The following is a 23466-nucleotide window of genomic DNA, read 5'->3' on the forward strand; positions in this document are numbered from 1 at the left end:
CTGTAGGAAGAGTGGCCTTGTGCCTCTTCTCAGGACATAGATCCTATTGGACACGCCAGGTGTGTTAGTGATCGCAGCCCTTGGGAGGCTAAGGCAGGAGGATCACTGTGGATTTATACAGTGAGTTCGAGTCCAGACTGAACTATGGAATGAGATCCTGTCTGCTATACATAAATGAATAATCAATCCTATTGAACAGGGAACTATCCTAAGACCTCATTCGCCCCTATTATCTGCTAAGAGGCTGCATCTTCCACACAACTGGCTAGGAGAATGGGGGGCGCTAACACTCAGCCCCCTATCCCCATGCCTCCACCCCTCCCCTGCCCTGAGTCTACACCCCGGCTGGACAGCTCCCCTCCCCCACACTTCAGTGTGAAAGCGCAGAAGGGGAAACGGTCACTCCAGCACCCCAGCTTCGCATGCTGCTCTGGGCTCGGATGCTGACCACCTGTGTGGTGGCTGCATCTGAAACCTGGGACTTCGCTTCTTCAATGGGGACCTTATTAATGGCTCACTTCCTCTTGATAAACCATGAGGGGGACCGTCCAGTGCTGGCCTCTGAGCCAAAAGTCCCCTCTCTGGGGTCTGTCTCTGCCTTGGGTACTCAGAGTTTTCCAGCCAGCTCCATTTTCCATCAAGTAATTATTTACAAATCAGATTCCCAGGGAATACATGACTGAGAATTTTTTTCAATAAAAGGGTTAGCAAATGACTGGTGTCATTGGAAATTCAGGGGCCTATCACCATGCCTACCAGTGACCAGGAACAGGTGACAACCCTGTCTCCAAGATGGGACCTGAAAATCCCCCGCCTCCAGGCACTGCTCCCAGATCACTGGACTCAGGCAGGATCTCACAAAACACTGATGTTTCTCAACTGAAAATGTGTGGTAAAAGGGGAAAGTATTTATCTGTGGTTCTGTGAAAGCTATACTAACTACTGGGTTCCTTCCTCTTTGCAGGAACTTGTTCTGGACATAGCCAGTGAGATGTCTTCAGATAACCACCTCCACCCTCTCTCGGCCAGAACTTGATGTCCAGCTGAGAAGTCCACACTATCAGCCACTCTTTCTCAAGGCGTGGCCCACACAGCCCTGGCTGTCCCCAGCGTGGGCACAGGGTGGGGTGTCAAGGGACACTTCCAGAAAGGCTGCCTGATGAAAGCAGAAGGGAAGGAGCAGGACCTCCTTTTTCTCTTCCTCTTTTCTGCCTTCTGGAATACGGATGTGATGTCTGGGGTGCCCACAGAGAGCTCGGTCATGCAGGGACTTCAGGGTTTTGGCAAGCACCATCACACTGGGACAGCAGAGGAGGCCAGGCATGGGTGACCACAGAAGCCACTGGGGCTATGCCAGCCTGAGGAGGCCTGGGGTGGCAGCCACACCTCATCCTTCCCAATGTCACAAGTTCTCTTCAGGGACCAGCACGGACCCCCAGACGTAGGGTTTATATAACAATGCCCTGTTTGTTATTCTTTGATTGCTTCACTCACAAATTACCCTGCAGTTCTGCTCACTAAGTTTCCAGCAGTCCTGCCTGTCCTGTAGGCTTCCTGCCCTGGCTTAAGGTGTAAAACTCAACCCCTTACATTGCTAAGACCCGAGGCATTGTTTTCTAAGCAGAGTGGAGGCATCAGGCTGGGTGGGTCTGGTTTTTCCCTCTCTTGAAGTCCTCAGGCGTGACATTTGGAAGAGGTGGCTGAGAAGGGAAAACGTGTACATGTACGACTGCCTGTGGGTGTGCATACACATACGTGTACATGAGCACATGGCATGCGCCCATGTGTGATCATGTATCATACACACTTCATGTGTGCATACATGGGTGTGTGAGCCTGTGTATGCATGAGCTCTCGTGCACGTAGAGATACAGGAGAGCGCAGAAGGAAAAAGCCGGAAGCAGAACAAGTGTGAGACCGCAGATAAATGCACGCAGAAAAGCATTTCCTCCTCAGCTCCGTGACTCACATCAGCATCCAGGCACTGAGTTATCCGCTCTCAGGAGCTGTTAGAACTCTAACCATAGCAGCAAAAAAACTTAGTAGGCTGGCACAACTCCATAGGATTTTATCATTTTTGATGAAAACAGAATGTTAAGTATAAAGCTGAACGTGAGTGAGTCTTTATGCTTCTGTCTCTCCACACAGCTTCAGAGATCACTAAACTCCACTTTCTTATGATGGATGCAGGTTCCCATGTGACAAGGACCATTTCAGGACACAGCTAGCCAATTCCACAGAACCCCAAGCAAATGGGAATCTCCCAGAGGAAATTTTTTTTTTTTTTTTTTTTTTTTTTTGCTTTTTTGAGGCTTGGTCTTTGTTTGAATTTCAGGCTGACCTTAAACTCACTATATAGCCTGGGTTGGTCTCATATTTGCAGCAATCTTCCTGCCTCAGCTAGAATTTTTTTTTTTTTTTACTAGAATTACAGGTATGCACTACCACTCCTGGCTAAAAGCCATTTGTGAAATGTTGCAATGCACTTATTACTAAACTCATATATTGCATAGTAATATGCATAAATAATATGTATGTTATTTGACGTTTTGTTCGCTTGTTTGTTTGTATCTTTTTGAGGAAGAGTCTCACTGTGCAGTTCAGGCTGGCCTTGAGCTCACTTTGTAGCCCAGGGTGGCAGCAAACTCACAGCAGTCCTCCTGCCTCAGCCTCCTGTGTGCTGGGATTGCAGGTGAGCACCACCACACCTGACCTTAGTTATGTTCTTTAAAATAAAAATCAATACTTCATGGCTAGAATAAGACCTACTAAAACGTGCGTGGTGTGTAGCTCAGAACCATGGTCGGTAATGACATGAGTGTCACACTGAAACCCACTCACTTTCAAGATTGAGTCAGCGGTCGCTGCCTGGGAGTGCAGAACCCAGGTTCTTTTTTTCTTTTTTCCCCAAAAAACCAAAATGATAATAATTCATCTAGGCAGCTGCTGCTCCTTACACAACCTCCCCGCACGCCCAGAACGCGCTGGCGTCACCCAACCCTAGCGCACCCCGTGTGGCAGGGCGGCTCCCTTCCTGTGTCCCCGCGATCTGGGCAAGTTCCCATCTATTAGCTGAATTATTCAGATGTTTTCCCACAGTGGCGCTAGCTGTGCTTGCATAACTAGTTTCTAAATCAACAGTGAGCTCCACTATTGACAATCTGAGCGATTAATTAAGAAATCTGTCACAAGCACTCGATGCAAGCTGGCTTCTCGTCAAGGCAGCCCCACAGTTGGCAGACCGGCAGCACCTATGGGAAAGCGCAAAGGGAGGGGGCGGCCTGAGCCCCCGGGCTGTCACCCCGAAGGGGTGGTGTGGGAGGAAGGTCACCCGAACACCCCAGCTGCAGCCTGGCGCCAGCGGGGAGCAGGGCTGCAGAACACACTGCACACGGCCCACATGGCAGGATGAGCCAGGCCTCGCTGCCTCCTGCACACAAACAGCAGCACCAGAAAGAGGCCCCCAGGTCCTTCGCGTTGGCTCTCAAAGACCTATGTCCCTTCATTTGTTTGTTTGTGGTGCTGGGGATTGAACCCAGGGTCTTCACACTGAGTTACATCTCCACCCCTTTTTTAATTTTTCATTTTGAGACAGGGTCTTGCTAAACCACTAATTTGCCCAGGTTGGGCTTGAACTTGAACCCTCCTGCCTCAGCCTCCCAGAGAGCTGGGATTATAAACAAGCACCACCAGGCCGGCCTACCTGTGCTATTTGAAGGTCTCAGTCCCCCCTGCCCAAAGAACAAAGTATTCCAGGAAAACCACTTTGTGCTAAGTAATGAAATGGCAACTTCTATATTCACCTATTTCTTCCTGATACTAAACTTTCATTTTTTTCAAAAAATGAAAACCCAGCACCAATGCAAATAAATTAATAGAACATAAAAAGCACACTATCAATGTTGTTTGATTTAACCCATCTTGTTTGAGAAAGCTCCTGAGTGCCCACCAGATTGGTCAGCACTGATTTCGCAGGCTTACAATGGGTCCCATCCAGGATCTAAATCCTGGAGCCCGGGACCCAGCTTTGAGCTCAGTCCTTCAGTAGCCCAGTGGCAGTGGTAGCCTGAGAAGATATAAGCCACACCTCACCCAGCTCTAGCCCACGGTGAAGATGAAGAAGGAAGTGTGTCCAGTGGAGGAAATGTGGGCGCCATGCCTGGTCCACCTGTCATCTCAAGTGTCTCCCCCAGGCCAGTGTCCTACATCCTTCACAGAAAATCCTTGCTCTGCTGACAACAGCCCAGGGAGGCTCTGAGGAGCTAATCTTTTCCCAAGTCACAGAGTACCTGATGGACAGGGCCTGGGGTTCCCGTGGTGACAGCTGCATCCGTGGGGAGCAGTCAAGGGTTGGAGGGAAGGGAAAGCATGGCATGGCCAAATCGACTGGGAGAAGCCTGGTGCCTTTGGGAGCCATGAGTCATCTAAGTCCAAACCAAGCCACAGTGATAGAACGGGACAGGAAGCGAAGGGGCCTGGCCAGTGGCCCCGGTAAGAGTCAGGCAGCACCGGTGCCTGATGGGAGAAGCTGGAAGCTGGCATCACCTCCTCGCTCTGCTCTGCTCACCTGCTCCAGGCTGTCACCACCAGCCCTGTTAAGCTCCCGGTCCTTCCGATTGGGAGACTGAAAGCAGAGGACTCTTCTCACAGGGACTCCAAATCCTGTGATACCGCCCAGCTCGGACAGGGCCCAGAGCACGTGAGCATGGAGGGTCCTGTGAGGCATTGTGACGTCAGGAGGCAGCCAGCTGTGCTGCCACTGCAGTCCTGGTGTGTGCACTCCATGATGGTCTCACCCTGACACACGCACAGAAACACACGGAGAAGAGCTCAAAGGCAAGGGTCATGCGTGGCTGAATGCCAGAAGCGGGAGTGACTGTTGTTCCCTTGTGATCCAGCTTTTCCAGTTCTCTCTAAGGGCCCCTGGTCATTTTGATAATGAGAAAGAAAAAAGTTACTTTTGACCAAATCGGCTGTCCGCACAATGAGTATCAGGAGGTCACAGCAGTGAAGCATTGTGGGAAACAAGGCCTTGCCATCCTCAGCCACTGAACTCAGGCAGGACAGTTTAGCCCGCCTCCCTTGATGAACTGAATCATGAGTTTTCTGTCCATTGGTTTTATTGATCTTTGTTTGTCTTCTTTTTGATTCGAGCTCTTTAAAATATAAGTTGGTTAAAGAAAAACATTAGCAGGGAGATAGACAGTAAGAAAATAGTTTTGCTCACAGCTTTCTTCCCAGGTTTGGTTTGGTTTGTTTCTTGCAGTACTAGGGATTCAGCCCAGTTATATACCTCCTTCATTATTATTATCATCATCATTTTGACACAAGGTCTTGCTAAGTTGCCCAGCCTGGGCTCGAACTTGCCACCCTCCTGCCTCAGCCTCCAAGAGTGCTGGGATCTTCCTGGTCTTGAGATGAATTATATCCCTCTTTCTTCTCAGGTTGAAGACGAAAATCTCAAGTCCATGCTGTCCATCTGGGGAAGGCTTTGGGATAGCCAAGAAAGGCTATGAGCATCAGTTTTTCCTGGGCCGCTGTCCTTGTCCCTAGCACTCCCGAGGCAACCACAGTTATTCCTCACAAGCTTAGCCACTTTCAGGAACACTATGACAGTCAGCTCAAATAACTCGAATCACATTTACATTAGATATGATTCCTATGCAAAGCTGCATGAAGCACTTCCCAAGCCCACACCCAAACCAAAGGTATGCAGTGCATACCATACACTCTCTTAACTGAGGACACACACTCACACATTCACAGACGCACAGGCAGCTGCACTCACCAGAACGGAGTCTTCAGGCAGGTCCTTAACCTTTAACCTCTGTGTTCACAGGGGGCTGCTGGTGGCCATGCCTCTTACTTTTCATTCAGAGGAATTCTGGGGTGCTCTGCTGGCTGAGAATGAGACCTCCTCTTTCCAGATGTAAGAAACATTATCCTGCCCACAGTTGTCAGGGATGCGTAGATACTAGAAACCCCAATTCACAGCCCGAGCAGCATTACTGGGCCCTGGATCCTGACCAGGACAAAGGGCTCAGCTGAGGAAGAGCTTGAGAACTCGATTAGTTAAACATCTGCCTCAGGTCAACACTGAATTCTCACTTAACAAAGTGCATCCCTGCTGTGGGAACATAGCACTCACAGCCACCCTCAGACTCTGGGATCCGCAGTGATTCCTCCCACCCAGCAGGATGTGATCAAACACAGCAGGGAAAAGGTCATCCATGTGACTGCTGGGTCCCTCTGTACTGCTGTGGTCAGTGGCAGAGCACGAGCTGCTTCCTCTTTGTGACGGCCCTGAATAAGACCTGTGATGCCAGTGAAGTACTATTCTGCTATAAAGTTAAGCTCAAATCGTTTGGAGGAGAACGGATGCACCTTGAGACCACTGTTAAGTGAACTAAACCAGACATGCAAGCATAAGCATTGCATGGTTTCTCTTCTATAACAAACCCAAAATACAAATAAATCAACGTGAAAAATATAGATAATAGGAAATAGGGAGACAAATTTTTTGCAAAAGGGAAGATCAAGAGATGGGAGAAGAGGGTGACATAAAAAAGAATTAAGGTGCGTTACTACATGCACCAGTGTCCTACAATGAAAGTGATCATTATGCACGGTAAACATGGAGTAATAAAAATAAAAATAAAGAAAAAAAAAGCCTTGGGATGTAACTCATAGCCTTGCCTGAGCCAGGAACTAACTCTCCCCTTGTGTTCACTAAATCAAGAGACCCTCAGCCATACACAGGCCCAAGACCTAGATCCATCAATACTACCAGCCACTAAGAATTTAAAGTTCTTTGTTACACAGCATTACCAGCTCAGTAGCAGACTAACGCATCGGCAGAACTAGTTCACTGTTTGCTTTAACTGAACATTGGTGCAATATTCAGCAGCAATATCAGAGGTTTGACCTCTGAAGAGAACTAAATTTTTGTCTTTTGTTTTTGTTTTTTTAAGATAAATTCTCACTATGTAGCCTGGGCTGGCCTTGAACTTGCAGCAAACCTCCTGCTTCAGCCTCTAGAGGACTGGGACTATAGTCCTCTGGCTGCACCACCAGTCCTGGCTGGGTCCATATTTTAAAAGATCTAAAAACCTACATGTGAAACAAATCCCCTCTCCAACCCTGACACAGGTATTCTCGTCTTCAGCAGAAAAGAATCTTCGTTCCTTCAAGCACTGCTGGTATTAGCAGCGTTTGCAGCCAACTCAAGAATTATTTAATCTCTGACTACTAGTGAAAAGATGAATGAATTTTCCCCTTCCAATTTCTTCAGATTTATTTATAATTTTCAAAATCATGTGTGAGCTGATGCTAATTCCTTCACTTCAATTGCTTAGTGACAGGGTCACAAATGGGTACATTTGGAATGCAAGACTCACGTGGGCATCAAGGAGTGAGAGACAGCCCTGGGCACCAGAGAGCAGGGGACCTCAGAGTATCACTGCCCCAGACCCTTGCTCCCTCCTCACCCACTAGCACAAGCCAGGATGTGGAAAGGGCGTGCCCATCTCTAACACTCTCACCTTGGGAATTAGTGAGCAGCTGGTTCCCCAGAGGCCAGGGAGAGTCCACCAGCCTGGTTTGAGCGCTCACTCACCCATGCCTCACATCTCAGAGAAACGACTAAGTGTGGTGGTGCATGCCTGGAATCCCAACATTTGGGAGACTGAGGCAGGAGGATTGCCATGCGTTGGAGGCCAGTCTGGGCTACAGAGAAAGACTGTCTCAAACACAGGCACATACACATAGAGAGAGAGAGAAGAAAAAAAAAACCCTTAAACAAACAGACAAACATATCTGAGGGAAACAGACAAACTTTTTTGCTGGCTTCTCCTGGCCCTTGCTGAGCACTTCCCCTTGCAATCTTGGCCCCAAAGGGGCCTTATTCCCTGAAGAACAGCACCCCACCTGGGACAGAGGGGCCCTGCCCTGAGTCCTGCACCTGTGGGGGAGTCAGTCCACGGCACACGTTTTCCCAAGGGACCACAACTCAGCTGCCCAGGAACCCGGACTCCTACCTGGATGTCACCTATAGGACCACCCAACTCCAGCAAGGCCAGATCCTGCCTCGTGGGGACAGCCGGATGGGTCACAGGGGTTGTAGGGGCCACAAGCCAGCCTTCCCCACTTGCACACAGGAGAGGGCTCTGGGAGGCCAGGTTGTGCATCTTGGCCCCAAGGAATAGAAAACCCGGTTCACCCAATAACCCGCAGATGCGCGTGCAATGACTTGAGCACCAGGCCCTGTGACCTCTGGCAACCAGGAGGGACTCGGGCTCAGGCTTCTCAGCTGTGACAAAGGCAAAGCAGGGAAAACAAAGGGGATGCTGGGAAACGGGGACAGAACTTTGCAGAAGGGAGTGGAACAGCCACTGGAGGGCGGGGCGGGGAAGCGGGAAGACTCGGGATTTGCTCCACGCCTGCGCTGAGCCCTCGCGGTGCAACCACGGAGCACAGCAAAGTTGGACTTCTGCAGACAAAACACAAGAACGTGGGAGCCCTTCCCTGTGGGCACTGCTGGCCTGGGCAGTGCACGGTCGGGCCCACATCTTCCTTCTAGAACCCTCCAGCCCCTTTCTAGAACTCTACACGTGAGGCCACGGTAGATGTCCCTATGACCTTGGGGAAGGGCAGGGCCTCTCCTGCTGGGCTGGCTCTGAGCACAGCAAAGGCCCAGGAGAGGCTGCGAACAGCCTCTGTGGTGACCTAACTCCTAGTGATCAGCTGGGACCCCACCCACAGCCTGCTGGGCCGGGCTGGGATCTCGAGCAAGCCCCTCCCGTCCGCGTGGGCCAGCAGTGCGATGACCACTTCCTGGGGTGCAGAGTAGGGGGGAGCTGACAGCAGAGGAAAAGCAGACAGATCGAACGCCACCCACAGAGATAAACCGGCCGCGATGACAATGACGGCTTTAAAAAAAAATTGATAAACAGGAAAGGAGTTCTGGTTTCAGAACTCAGCCAATTTCCTTGCGGCCGCGTATCTAGGCTGTGCATCGGAGACAACAAAAATAATCCCGGGCACAGACGGGAGATGGGATATTTCTATACCCCGCGCAGGGCAAGCTTGGCTCGCTCCCAGGCGTGAAGAATTCTGCGGTTCCTCCTTTTTAAGTAGAAATAAATAAAATAAAGCTGTTCAACCCCTATGGTGGGTGCCAGCAAATGTCACCGAGCAGGAGGTGGGCGGTGGTGTGAACACTCCCGCAGGCCCGCGGCTGCCCTGTGCAGCGTGCAGCTGGAGCTCGGTGCAGGTGTGCTGCGTGGCGGGGTGGGGCCGCAGAGAGGCTCCAGACGCCCACCAAGGCCGAAACCCTGCCCACGCCAGGGCCCAGAGCCAATCCGATTAGGCTACAGCTCCAAACGCGCAGTTAGGAGGGGGTAGGACTTCCTAGAGGACCCGGAAACCTCCTGAGTTCGGATCCCGCTTGGGATAGATGGCCTGGGAGTCCCAGTTTGTCATCAGACTGTTAGGGCTTGGGTCCAAACGTCTCCCAGAAGTCTCCTGCATGCCAAGGGTGACAGGACCGTGGGACACTGTGCTCATCAGTGGATTTGGATTTTAAAAACACAGCAAGTGGCCATCGTGGGTGCTTTGAGTTGCTCGCCCCCCACCCGCACCAGATGCCACGCCTTGAAGACAAATTTTCCAGAGCTGGATGGATGATTAGTATTGGGCCTGCAGGGGGTGTGTCTTAGAATGGCACAGACTCTTTTCAGATGCACAGATGTAGTTAACAATGCAAGATGCTGAAGGTTACCACCCTTGCCACTGCCTGAGAAAGGAGCCAGGTGCTTGTTGGTGGCACACACCTGTCATCTCGACTCTTGAGGAGGCTGAAGCAGGAGGATCACATGTTTGAGCCCAGCCTTGGTAACTTCGTGATACACAAAGACACTGCCTCAAAATTTAAAAGAAAATTTTTTTAAAAAGACCGGAGACATCAAGCTGTGCAGAGGCCCTGGATTCAACCTGTTACTGCCAAAAATAATAACAAGAGAACTTTAAAACTTTTAAACGGCTTGTGCACGGAAGGCCAGTGGGGGTTCCAGGGTTCCCATGAAGGCAACTGTGAGAACTGAACCTGCTCTTGTGCCACCAGTGGGAACCCTCACCTGCCACTTGTCAGCTGGCTGTGAGGCCACAGCTAAAAATACCCTCCTTGACCTTGGTTTCCGCTGTGAAATGAGGGTGCTTTTGAGAACTCTGAGGTCGCCGAGGCGTTAGTGAATTAACAGTGCTCTAACGCACAGCAGGTATCCCATCCCACCAGGCTGTGACCTTAGGGTGTTCCCTGTGCTTGACGAGATTCACAGGCTCAATAGAAGTGGTGGCACATGCCTGTCATCCCAGCACTCGGGAGGCTGAGGCAGGAGGATCACTGTGAGTTCCAGGTCAGCCTGGGCTACACAGTGAGATCCTGTCTCAGACAGCAAACACACAGAGCGAGTCTGGCTGGAGCTCTAAACAGAGGGAGAGATGGCTGCCATCACACCACTCCTGCAACAGTGCACAGCCAGCTTGCCTGTGGCAACACAGTGTCATAAAGGCCCCAGACAGCTGAGGCTTTGGCCCAGTGCGCTGGCCCAGTGCTCTGGGTGGCGCATAAATGATACATGAAGAGCAGGGCTGGCCGCAAACCACGGAATGCCAGCCCCAGCTGTGTGGGCATCCCCTCCCTTCCCAGAACACTGTGCTCCTGCCTGTCCCCCAGCACCTCACCCCTGCACACCCGTCTCAGCTGGAGCATTCGGCATGTCCCAGCAGGCCGGCTCCAGGCCATGGCAACGAAGGACACGCATCTCGAGGTGAAGCATCCAGCAGACCTCGGGCGGCCAGACGCATTCTGTCCACAGCACCTTGAGCCAAGAGGGCAGAGGGCAGGATGCTGGGGCCACAGTGCCACCTGGGGAGCCCCGCACAGGCTCCCCCACACGCAGCCAGGGACGGCAACCTCGGTTCTCTGTCCCGAGGAGGAGTGGGCCAGGGAGCAAAGAGCCACTTGCACCTTGCCCTCTGCCCAATCTTGCCTTTCCAGCAATTTTCATCTGAGAACCAAGGAGAGGAGCTGGGATTGTGTGCAGTGTGGGAGTCGAAGGCAGGGAAATACCCCAGCTTCCCCACTGCAGGTGATCTGTGCACAGCCATCTCTGACCCCGTGCAAACGCCCAGGATCCGCTAGGCAATCTGGCAGGAAAACCACTAGATGATTTGTGGATCTGCTGGGTGATCCTTCAAAGCCCTTTACACTTATGATCACCGACTCCTCTGCCACTACAGCAGCTGCAGGTTCCTGAGCAAATCACTGAAACCCTCCTGCTTCAGCCTGCCCTCCCGTAAGGTGGGGAGAAGAGTCTCTACCTGACGGGGTTGCAGTGAAGACTATAAGTGAGTTAAATGCTAAGGTACTTTACAAAGGACCAACATGCAGGAGCCTGCATGGTTTGCTGCTATTTGTTATGAAACACTAATTTAATAATAATAATAACATTCATTATTATTTGTTAGTATTTTCAATACTAGTTCCAAGCTAAAATAAAAGGCTTCTAAGTAAGTGCTGCAGAAATTACCCAGGTGTGGTGGTCCATGCCTGCCATCCTGGCATTCCGGAGGCTGAAGTAGGAGGATCACCATGAATTTGAGGCCAGCCTGGAATACATAGTGAGTTCAAGATCAGCCTGGCCTATAACTGTCTCAGACCCTGTCTCGGAACCTCCTCAAGTAAACTACAGAAACTATTAATACAATTATTATTATTAATCATCATGGGGCCTAGGAAAAACAGGTATAAATGACAAGAGCATAAATAATAATATGTTATTTATCTACAGGATAACATAGTTATCTTACAAGAATCCTACCCATAAAGAATACTGAGAAAGATAAAAACTATTTCTCAAAATATCTGCTTCTGTGCTCGCTGCCTATCTGTAACTATTTGGGGTAAAATGATGTCACTTATCAAATAATCCAACAGATACGAAAGTCTGGAAGTTATTTGCAAACTTCACAGTCAGGTCACACGAGATAAATTTGCCATGAGCCAATCCAGCGGGACATTTCTGCTGGCCCTGAAATGCTTCACCAATTATTAAAAATGTTCTTTTGTTCCTATTTCTCTTTGCCACCAGCATGAAGGAAAGGAAAGTAGGTCACGCGCTCAGCAGAATGAAAGAGGCTACGAAGCACGGGGCGGGAAGAAGTCTTCTGACCACTGCTGTGGCCTCAAAGACCCCAGCGATAAAACAGCAGAAAGCAGGTGAAGTGGACAACCAGTGTTCGAGGCTCAGCTTGGCGAGGCTCTGCCACCCAGGGGACCGCGGAGGCCGGGCACGTCCAGCAGGCAGCTGCAGCACAAGGCTAGAGATGGCTGCCAGCACCCCGCGTAGTCTGCGGCCTCCTAGGCGGCCTGCAGGCCCACGGCCTTCCATGCCTTCCATGCCCAGGGCTGCACACCCTGGACCCCCCTCCAAGAGGCCCAGAGCCCATCTGACCCACACCCAGCATAGCAGGAACCAGTTCACATGGCAGGGACAGCCCGCTCAAGAGTAAGTCCTCTCCACGCCACCAGCTCAGCCAAATCCCAGTCTCATGGGTCAGCAGGTCCATGATCTCACCCAGATCTCAGGATCCCTCTGCACACTTGAAATCTGAGAACTCCCTTGAGCCAGGCATGGTGGTGCATGCCTATAATCCTAGCTCTCAGGAGGCTGAGGCAAGAAGCTCTCCTCAAGTTTGAGGCAGGCCTGGACAACACAAGACATTATATTCAAAAAAAACTAAATAAACACATAAATAAAATTCCAGAGCAAATTGACATTGTACCCAAATCCTGGCAAGTGTACATGCTTCCACAGGGCTGGCCCCACCCCCGGCTGCCGTCCTCGGGCCCCATGTGGCCCTGACACACAGAGGCATCCACTGCACATTCATTAAATCCACTATTAAGGATCTAAGCAGAAAACACACATAGGTATGTGGTCTTTTATTCCAATGTGTTATAAAATGCATTAGGACTGCACCAAAGATGAACAGTAATAATTATTGATCTACAAGAACAGCAGGAGGGTTATAAGGGCTCAGGTAGAGCTTGCTTTCTCCTTTAGACATTTCATTTGCTATCATCACCCTCTACCATCACCATCATCATCGGACCTCCTCCACTGAGCACCACCCATGCTGCCCGTTTCTAACCTATCTGCAATGGCAGGTGCTGCTCGCTGGCCGCTCTGAACTTTCTTCACCAAACAGCAGCAAACGCTCAATGTCGGGGGACTTACGGGACTAACACTCACAACCCCACACTGTGAACGCATACATGCGTGTAATCTCGCCGCGCTCCAGCAAGAGCCCCGAAAGCAGCCCAGGTGGACCAGCACAGAGAGAACGGGTGACACCAAGGCCACAGGAAGGGAAGGGACAAGGCCTGGTCACCCTCCTCATCTCGAAAGGCAGACATGGGTCGCTGGGAATCCAAGTTAGCTGTGAGGGGAGGTGGAGGACGCTCCTGTGCACCCCCAGGGATGTGCCGGGGAGTAGCTGTGAAAGTAGGAAGAAAGTCAGCAGGGCTTACAGATAACATGGGGAGACAGAGGAGAAGGGGGGGAGGGGGAGGGGAGGGGGAGGGGAGGGGAGGGGAGGGGGAGGGAAGGGAGGGGGAGGGCAGGGGAGGGGAGGGGAGGGCAGGGGAGGGGAGGGCAGGGGAGGGGAGGGGAAAGGAAGGCAGAGGAGGGAGAAAGGGAAAGAGAAAGGGAGGAGAGAGAGGAAAGCAAGGAAGGAAGGAAGAAAAGAAAAGGAAGAAAAGGGAAAAAGAAGAAAAAATGAGAGAGAAGGTGGGGGGGCAGAAAGGAAAACTCCCGCGCCCGCCCACGCCCCATGCTGTGCCCCCCCCCAGCCTGCTTCCTCTCTGGCGGGGCCAGTGGCGCCACAGGCCCCCTGCTCCCCACATCCTGCCCACACGCGCTTGTCTGTCCCTCCTCACGCTCTCGCAATGAGCCACCAGTGTCTTCTCCCTACACCTCTACCTCTGTCCTAGCCAGCCCTTGGGGAACCATCACCTGCTGTCACCCGGCAGCACAGAGGCCTGAGCTTGGGGACAGCACAGTGGACTCCAGCCGCCCTCGTAGCCGTACTCTAGGTGTAGGGATGCACAGATGATAAACGAGGAACCGAACCTGAGGAGATGTTCAGGGGCGACGTGTACCCTAGACACACGTCCTCTCGCACTATCGGGGGCCACGGTGGTGGCAGTGACAGCTCACGGGAGGTGAGATGACAGAAATGCTGCAGGCTGGACACGAGCTCGGTGTGTTCAAAGAGCTGAAATAAGTAAAAGGCAGTGGAAGGACAGCACTGAAAATACCCCAGGTGAAGAGGGAAGCGGGAGAGACAGGAGCCCGAGTCATGCGGGGCTTAACAAGACACAGTAAGAAGGCAGAAATTTACCCCAGGGGCCAAGGACTATTTTAAGCCATGTGGCAACAGAGTGATGCACCTTTTAGAGACCAGGCCTGGTGGCGCACCCGTGACGCCAGCACTTGGGAGGCTGAGGCAGGAGGACAGTCATGAGTTCGAGGCCAGCCTGGGCTGCTTAGAGACCCTGTCTCAAGGGAAAAAAAGTACATAACCTCCAAATTCTACCATTAATGGTGTTACTACACAGGGCACATGAAGTTAGAGGGGAAGCAGTGGGACGATTATTAAAAATCCATTTTTAATGGATTTCTGATTCTAGCAAAAAAAATAGCTCTAGGCGCATACTCAGCTTGGCATATATTAAAAATCTGTTTGGAAGTGAAACGTTTTTAAAGTACCATGGTTTTAATTAGTTTAGCATTTTAATTTTAAGAAAAGACGAGAAGCCTTAATAAGAAGCATTTTCCATTTGGGTGTTTAAATCTACACCATAATGTTACATTAAAATAGTTTCTGGTGTGTTAATTAATAATTATCTTAGGAATATTGCAAATGTGAAAGGCCACTGTGACTCACCCAGCCACATCTGAGCTCACTGCTTTTTAAAATTCTATTAATCCCTGCTACAAATGACAGGATCATTTCACTTCTTAAATGAGACATTTTTATTGCATGTCAGGTCTTTCATCTAAGTGAATTTATGGGCTGTGACAGGCTTTGAAATGCATTCTTATTTTTCAAAATGCATTTTGAAATATTTTTGCTTACTGCTAATCCGACCCGTGTTTACAATCCAAATAAACCTGGTTTCCCTTTCCCTGGTCTCTTTACAACAGTCTGAGAATGCAAACTAGGGGCAGCTTGAGGGCAGAAGGATGGGGAAAAGCAAGTATCAGGTCTGGGGGACCTGGACGAGCCCCGAAACTTTGTCACTGGTAGTGAAGGCAACCTCCGGGGTAACACCCCAGAGATGGCTTTTCCTGGGAAGGTTTGCATTCACAACATGTGGGCATCAGCAGTGCACCAGGCAGCTGAAATGGTGAAAGGAGAGAAATGCCATCCTTTGTGGCAGCTGCAGTCTGTGAAGAGGATTAGGTTGGGAGTAAAGAAATTCAGTGCCCTGGGGCTGGGGATTTAGCTCAGCGGCATAAGCGCCTGCCTTGCAAGCAGGCAGTCATGAGTTCGATCCCCAGTACCGATAAAAAAGAAAAAGACCAAAAAAAAAAAAAAAAAAAAAAAAAACTCAGTGCCCTCTGAAAAGGGCAGGCCCCTGCAATCCTTCCCTTCACCTCCACGAACACTCCTACAAAAATGATGAATGTTTCAAACATTGCCCCATGCTCTGGGCTTTCAGAAAGGTTCTAAGCAATGCATGCTCTTCTGCATTCAATTAAACAAGGCACCCCCAAAACTACCAGGACCCAGCCCCCGGAGAGCCCCAGAGGTTTGTTCAGTTTGCAGGCTTTACCAGCACCAATGTCTTCCTCGATTTCTGTCTCTCAGGTTTGCTAAAAGCTTGGCAGGAGTAGAAGCCACTGTGTAGGGGGACAGGACAGCCATGATTCATACCAGGTGTCACCTCCTTCATCCTGGCCCCCAGATAGATGCACCGGGCAGCACTGGTGATGAGCACAGAGCAAGCAGGGAACCTGAGACTCACAGAGGGGTTTCTCGCACTTGGATTTCTCTGGGTCTTCCCGCCAGGCACCGAGCTGCCTGCTGGGTTGAGATCACGGTGACTTAAGGCGAATGGTGGCACCGAGTCACCCTGCCTTGAGAAGGGCAGAGCCTTGCCGGGCCCATCTGAAATTCACTGTGAACAGGGGGTCCTCTGGGCCACTGGCCATGGCCAGAGAGAGAGGTCAGGAGAACTGGGTGCCTCTGCCTTGGTGCCCAGATCCTCAAGCTGCTATGGGGGAAGTCTCAAATTGAAGCAGCAGCAGCCTTGCTGTCCTTAGACGTCAGAAAATACGAAGCTGTTTCCTTCTCACTGATTTCTGCACTGAAGTGTTCGATTTGTTGTGTACCAGAGCCTTCAGTTTAGCTTTCTGAGTGACAGTCTGTTATGGATTAAGAACTGGTGGTCAACTTAACCCCAGCTGGATTACACCAGCATTACACTGAGCATAGATGCTCCACCTGAGGAAAGTTGCCAGCATAAATAGAGAGGTGGAGAAGGAGAAGGAAGGTGTTAATGCATTATTGCATTGAGGTATTGAGGCACTGTTGGTTCTCCTGGAGAAGCTCTGTTCCTCATATCGAGCACTGTTTCCTGGCTCCAGAGGGGAAGACGTGTGCAGCTTGGTCTCCAGGATGAACTCGTCACGCTGGCTTCCTGGCATGTACTCGACTGTGCTTGTCGTCAGAGAAGCTCAGGGCTTCTGTGTTGCTAAGGATGGCTGTGGTGCTTTTCAGGACAGCCCTGGTCTTTGTTGTGAGTGTGGCTTCGTGGCTCCAGCATAGAACCCTCATCCCACCAGCACAGCTCCTTCACCCCGCAACATGGACTTTCTGGCTTCCACCGCTGACCTTTGCACCGTCCCGTCACCGATCCCTAAAAGAGACTGGTGTGAGTCCTTCCTGTGGGCTCTGGACCTCCAGGTGGACTCGTGGGAGGCACTGTCATGAGCTCTGAATTTTCATCTGGGCTCATGTGGGACATTGCTGTGGGATTTAGGTCCTTGACTAAATATTCTACGTCTTTGGTGCACTTTCTTGTGTTAACTGCCGATGAGCATCATAAAACAATATTATGAACTCCATGTCCTGATTCTAATTGTTCTCTGTGTACAACCCCTAACTACAACACAGTCCATAGTTCTCAAATAGGTTCTCATATATGGCCTGCAACATGAAAATAAATTCTAAGGAATGCTTCTTGATCTTCACCTTTATGGGTCTTCCCTTTTTATTACATTTAGTTTTTTTTAAAAAATTCAGAATAGCTCATTTATGAGGTAGCAGCTGCTGTTGATTCATGTGCTAATTAATGATTCAGGCAAAAATCAGTGCATAATATCCGGTGCTAACCAGTTTATAATTATGAGTGCCTTCCCTGTCACAGACCTTATAAATCAGTTTTGGAATCTTTATTCATCCTTAGTGACTGAATAGACCCTTGGAATAACTGGGTCAGCATCATCCATGACATCCCAGCAAATACCCTGGGATTCCCAGCTTCCTCTTCCTCCTCCGTTTCTCTCCATGTCCACTCAGTGGCCAGCATCTATGGCCCCTGTGCCCACTCACACCCAAATCCCTGCCCTCTCCTTGGCCCACCACAGTTCACAACCATGACAGTCTTTCCTGAGTTTATCTGGTCACCATCCTTGATCTTCAGGGTCAGTGAGCAATGTCCAGGTCCCCATCCCAGAGCCCGTGAAGGTGTCCTCCTGATGGCTGTATTTCCCACGTTCCCCAGGATGCCTGTGCAGAAGCCCCAGATGGCAGCTGACAGGTTTTGGGGAGGAACTGGACCATGATGGATTCGCCCACTGACAAGGTGACAATTTGCCGGCAGTGTGGGTCAGGGGCAGAAGCAAGGCCTGGTGGAAGGAAGTGGATCAGCCTAGTCTATTATCCAGGGTTTGTGTGGGCAGAACTGCAGTCAGAGAGAGAGAGGGAAGCTCATGGGACCAAAGGGGTTGGAGACATGCATTTTGAAGACGAATGCAAGGACTAGCATGTGAGGAACATAGCTAGAAGCTAAGAATGCATGGAGATAGTTTGTGCAGGAGGCACAGAATTTGGCCTTCCATCCTCTGAGCTGTGGCAGGATGAATCTGTGTGCGGTAAGCACGCACAAAGTTGGGGTGCTAGACATGGAAGCAACTGGAAGGTTAGACACACCGTGCACGCCACAGCCCCAGTAAGATGGGACACGTTTGCATCAGTCCTGGTGTTAAAACTTTCCCTAAAGGACTCCGTTCACTACTGAGGGGAAGTGGCACTCGGGAGGACCACCTCAGGGCTGCCCAGGTCTTTTTGTCTTGGCTCCTCGTGTTCCTCCCAGTCCAGCTCCCCACATCCTTGCCTCTGTCTGCTTCCATCTGACAGCTGTGTGCCCAGGCTGTGGGGAGTCCAAGAAGCCAGCAGGATCGCCCCACAGCGTGGCCAGCAGCTGCTAGTGGGGATGAGAGAGATTAGAGTGCCCAGTTAGGGAACCATTGGTGAAGGTAACAGTGACCATGGAAGCAAAGACCATACGCAGTGAATACTTCCTCTCCGGTGCCCACCAGGCGCTGCAAATAGTACTGTGTCTCTACACAGATGGGGGCGGGGGGGATTTACTAAGGTGAAAACAGATTCCAGAGCTTGCCATGATCACAAAGGCAGAGAGCACAGGGAGTCTGAGAGCAAGACCTTCGTCCGAAGTACCACTTGTCATGGTGGCAGCCAGGAAAGCAGATCTCACCATGCAGAAAAAGAAATCCTGCAAGAGCCCAAAGTGTGTGGCCCATAGCGAAAACATTCGATCATCATTCTGGCTCCTTCCCATGTTTACTTTAAACTTGTATGAAATCTCCTAGATAACAGCTTTTATTCATTCATTCACTCATTTAATTATTTTTGGGCTTTTTTGTTTGTTTTTGAGACAGGGTCTCACTATGTAATTTAGGGAGACCATGATCTCCCTGTGTGGGTCTCAAACGCATTGATCTTTCTGCCTCAGCCTCCTGATTGCGGGGATTACAGGCATGCACCACCACACCCAGTGAGAGTCCCTTTCTCCTAGACACCAAGCTTTGGAATATTTATATTTCAAATAAAGAATTCACTGTCCCAATATCCTCAAACTTGCACCTGGCTGCTTCTCCTGATTCTCCTCCTCTGAAGCAGGAGAAGCTAGAATGTGCCTGCAGAGAAACACACAGGGGCAGAAACCAGGTAAAAGCAGGTGTGCCCCTCTGGAAACTGGCCACATTTGGGGGTCACTGCAAAGGACTGTGACTGCCCAAGTACCCATCAGCCGAGGCCTGCAGTGGGCTGGGTATTCCTGATCAGTAAGGCTTTGCTCCCTCACTGTCAGAGACCATACGTGGCCCTCTCTGGTCCTGCAGATATAGAGATTTCCCTGCACCACTGATCTGACCACAGGCCCCTTTCCTGGCCACATGCAGACCCACCAGGGTGAGGGGCCAGCACCAAGGTAATCGTGATTCTCCTCTTTGGTATACACATCTGCTCCCATGGGCACATAATTTAGCTGGACTCATTAAATCATGTCACTGGCCATCACCAGCAGTCACCAGCCTATTGATCAATGGCGGTGAAATCAAAGTGCACCCGCAGGATTGCGTGTGGGGGCCGGGATCACTCACAGGAACCTCGTTCCGGAAGCTCTGCACTGCTCACAGCATTGGCTGCATCGAGCTTTCCTGAGTTTGGCTCTGTCTCCTCCAGAAGACCTGGATTTTCTGTCTTTGAAAAGGGGATGCCAGCTCTCTAGCCCCCAGAAAGCACTCGGTGAGCATCACAGGTGATGGTTTTGCATGCCTGGGCAGACTCAAAGTGGGTTTTCCAGCCTGTGTGTTATATGGGCCTCACCCTCCACTCCCCCTCCCCATCTCTTCCACTCCCCCTCCGCCACCGTCCTGGGCACCCACCATGACATCGTGAGCCCTGTGGACCCTGTGGGCCCCAGAGCCTCCTCCCCCAGGGCCCTGCTGCTCAGTCCCTGCCGCTGGGTCCCATGCCTCTCACACGCTGTGCTGTTTGATCGGTACCTCCTGGGAAGCTGATCCCATTTTGGCCCTCACCTGACAAATGCAGGCCTGCAGAGCAAGGGAATACCCTGATACCCCAACTCACAGCAGGTAAGGGAGTGAAAGTGCACCTGCCAAGGAGCTCAGGGTGGAGAGCTCTCAATAACCAAAAGAGGAAATTCCACTGGACCAAGCTCTTCCCCTTCTAGGCATCTTCCCAACAGGGGTCAGGTCATCGTATCCCAGGGATCCGAGCACACTGATGTTTACAGCAGCACAACTCACAATAGCTAAATCTCAGAAGCGGCCCAAATGTCCATCCAGAGACCAATGGATAAAGCATGGCGTTCACACGCCATGGAGTACTACTGTGCCATCAAGAAGGATAAACCTGAGCCATGCATAGCAACATGGATGCACCTTGGACCCTAGATATATCAGACCCAGAAGGTTAAATATTGAAAGGTTTCTTTAGCATAAGAAGCGCAAGCTATGAATAGCTGAAGAGCAAGATAAAAGATAGGCCCAGGAAGAGAGGGAGATGGACATTTTGCAAATGGGAAGGAGACCAAGAGATGAACAGGGGAGAAGGGAGGCAAGCTATAGGGAATGCCAGGCCAGTAGAGATGGCTTCTGTCCCAGCGCATCTGCCCCTGGAACTCACACTCACCCCCTGTCCTGTCTGTGCTCACGGTGTCCACCACCTACTTGGCCTCCTTTCTGAGCCCCAACCCTGAGCCCAACACCCTGTGCCCCACAGAACCGTGTCCTCACTGCAAGGCCCGGGCTGCCTCTCTTGCCCTCTCTGACCTCGGGAGCTAGCTCAGGTGAGGCCTGTCCTTCATGGCCCACCTGGCCCCTCGCCAGAGCTTCTGCCTGACACCTCTTGACCTCGGAGAGGGGACCCCAGATCTCAGACTACCCCAGTCCCCCACACACCCTGCTGCAGGTAGGAGCCTCAGCCCTATGGTCCTCTGGGGCTGCCCAGGACTTGCGGGGAAGAAGCAGCACCCACGGGGGAGGAGGGGGCGGGAGAGGCCCCTTTGCACCTCTGAGACCGCACATCCCAAGGGCCACCCCCAGGCCCCCCTCCCTTTCCCTTTTGCCTTCTCACGGAGCAGGGGCAGGCGCAGTGGGCAGGGCCTGCGGGAGGTGCCACCCTGGCCCCATGGGAGCTGCAACGACAGGGCCGGGCTGCACCAGGGGCCCCATCTCCCCATCTGACTGCAAATGAAACTCACGTGCATCCCAATGGCAGACTCACAAACTGCCTGGGGGATGCAGGGTGGCTGGGGGCAGGGGGAGCGGCTGCATCTGCCCTGGGAAATCAACCAATGGCCATCCTTGCCTGCTGACCCGGCCTCAAGGCCCTGTCTGAGCACATGCGCTGTGCTTCAGGATGGTTGCAGCACCAACCCGGGTTCTGCTGCGGATGGACCCCGGGGACTGTGCCCCACTGAGGATCCCTGCTGGAGAAGCAGCTGGGACCCCAAGCCTTCCAGGCAGGGGCCTGGAGTCTTTCAAGGATGCCGAGGAGCAGTGGAAGATCAGGAAACCCCACACAGACCACTAGGCCAACCTCAGGAGCACGGGCCACTGGTGGGGCAGGGAGGCTGGGGAAATGTATCATCCTGAGCAGAAGTGCTGGCACGGCTGTCATCCCAGCACTTGGGAGGCTGAGGCAGGAGGATCGCCGGGAGTTGAGGCACACAGGGACCACATAGGTCATCAGGAGAGATGGGAAGGGGGTATCAAGTGGGGGGAAATGAGAGGATGGGAAAGGGATGGAAAGTAAAAATGTCTAAGATACACTCAAGTGCATGGACCCCACAAGGAGGGTAATCACTGTGAGTCACAAGCATATACTAATAAAAACATGCATACATTAATCAAATGGACAGCCAGGTAGGGAGTTCTACAGTTCAGAAACTTTTGCATAAAATCAGACACAGAAGGTTAAACACCACATGGTTTCTCTTATGTGAGGAAAAAAATATACATTAAGTATAATTAAAGAGCAAAATAAAAGGTAGAGAGTAAGAGGTAGGGAGGTCCCTTCCATATGGGAAGGTACCAAGAGTCAGAAGGAGCAGGTGGAGAGAAGAATGGAGTGGGATAGAGACCCTGTCTAGCAGGAATGGGATCTTGAGTCTGAGCCCTGTACCAAAAAGGAAAAGAAGAAGAAAGAAAAGAAGTAAGGTGTGTTATGCGCCTGCAGCATAACACGGTGAGTGTGAACACTACTGCTCCACACTCGGATGAATAAAAACCTTCCCATAGTCACACAGTGCAGGGGTGAGTAGGGAAACCGAGTCCCAAGCTGGGCAGGACACAGTCACAGGGAGAGCACAGAGATGAAAGGCCAGAGAGGCAGACGCAGTGTTCGTGTGAACCTCTCCATCTGTGGATGACCCTTTAATTTTTCCCCCTCTGCAGACTGACAGGAGAGGAATAGCATTATGCTTGCAGTAAGAATCACTCGGATGTCCCCACGCAGTTCTGTGTCACTCTGTGGGTCTACCTGCAAGGCCTCAGGGAGTTCTACGCAAAGGCCTCGGCCACCAAAGCAAGACAAGCTCCCTCTGCAACAGCCAAAACTTGCTTTGTGTAGTAAAGTACGACCCCAACCAGCTTCCAATGTCACAACTGCATCATTTACAATGGGCTCTGCTGCCATAGCTGACCCCCGGCAAAGTTCCTAAAGCCTCCTTTTCATTGGGAAAATGATTTTTATCTCTCTTTCTCTCTGTGTCTCTCTCTGTGTCTCTCTCTGTGTCTCTGTCTCTCTGTGTCTCTGTCTCTCTGTGTCTCTGTCTCTGTCTCTCTGTGTCTCTGTCTCTCTGTCTCTCTCTCTGTCTCTCTCTCTGTCTCTCTGTCTCTCTCTCTCTTTCTCTCTCTGTCTCTCTCTCTCTGTCTCTCTCTCTCTCTCTCTCTCTCTCTCTCTCTCTCTCTCTCTCTCTCTCTCTCTGCAAATGGCCTCTAAATGAGAAAACGCATCCGAATCAATGATTCGATACCGGAGACCTGGTATCGATCTACAAAGTGCCTTATAGAAAGGGCACTGGTGGAGAGAGAGAACGAGAGGAAAGATCACGTGACATGAACGCGTACCATGATGGCTGAAATGATAGCTCAGTCCCAGCAGGAAGAGAGGCTCACAGGTCACTTCCCAGTCCATCCCTGCTTTCCCTGCTGGTTCTGTTCAGTGCCAGGGCTGTGGGACCGCATAACCTCAGGTACTCTCGGGCAATGTCAGCACATGTAGAAAATGACACAGAGGTGACGCTTGAGAAAGTGACATCCTAGGAACAGGGAATATGTTGCCGAG

General features: G+C 51.2%; 1 long non-coding RNA gene across 1 annotated transcript in view; it reads right to left on the reverse strand.

Moving 5' to 3' along the window:
• Positions 1 to 416: 416 nt before the first annotated feature.
• The window catches only part of LOC134477243 (uncharacterized), a 94332-nt gene continuing 71282 nt past the window's right edge, over positions 417 to 23466 (reverse strand). The window contains exons 7-9 of the long non-coding RNA XR_010049159.1: positions 11589 to 11667; positions 5789 to 5901; positions 417 to 5489 (exon numbers count right to left, since the gene is read on the reverse strand). This is a non-coding gene — a long non-coding RNA (uncharacterized LOC134477243). The remainder of the gene's footprint in view (positions 5490 to 5788; positions 5902 to 11588; positions 11668 to 23466) is intronic.

The sequence above is a fragment of the Cavia porcellus genome, unplaced genomic scaffold (genome assembly GCF_034190915.1).
Source record: "Cavia porcellus strain 051 isolate PalLab524CR breed Dunkin Hartley unplaced genomic scaffold, mCavPor4.1 scaffold_8, whole genome shotgun sequence".
NCBI classification, from domain to species: Eukaryota; Metazoa; Chordata; class Mammalia; order Rodentia; family Caviidae; genus Cavia; species Cavia porcellus.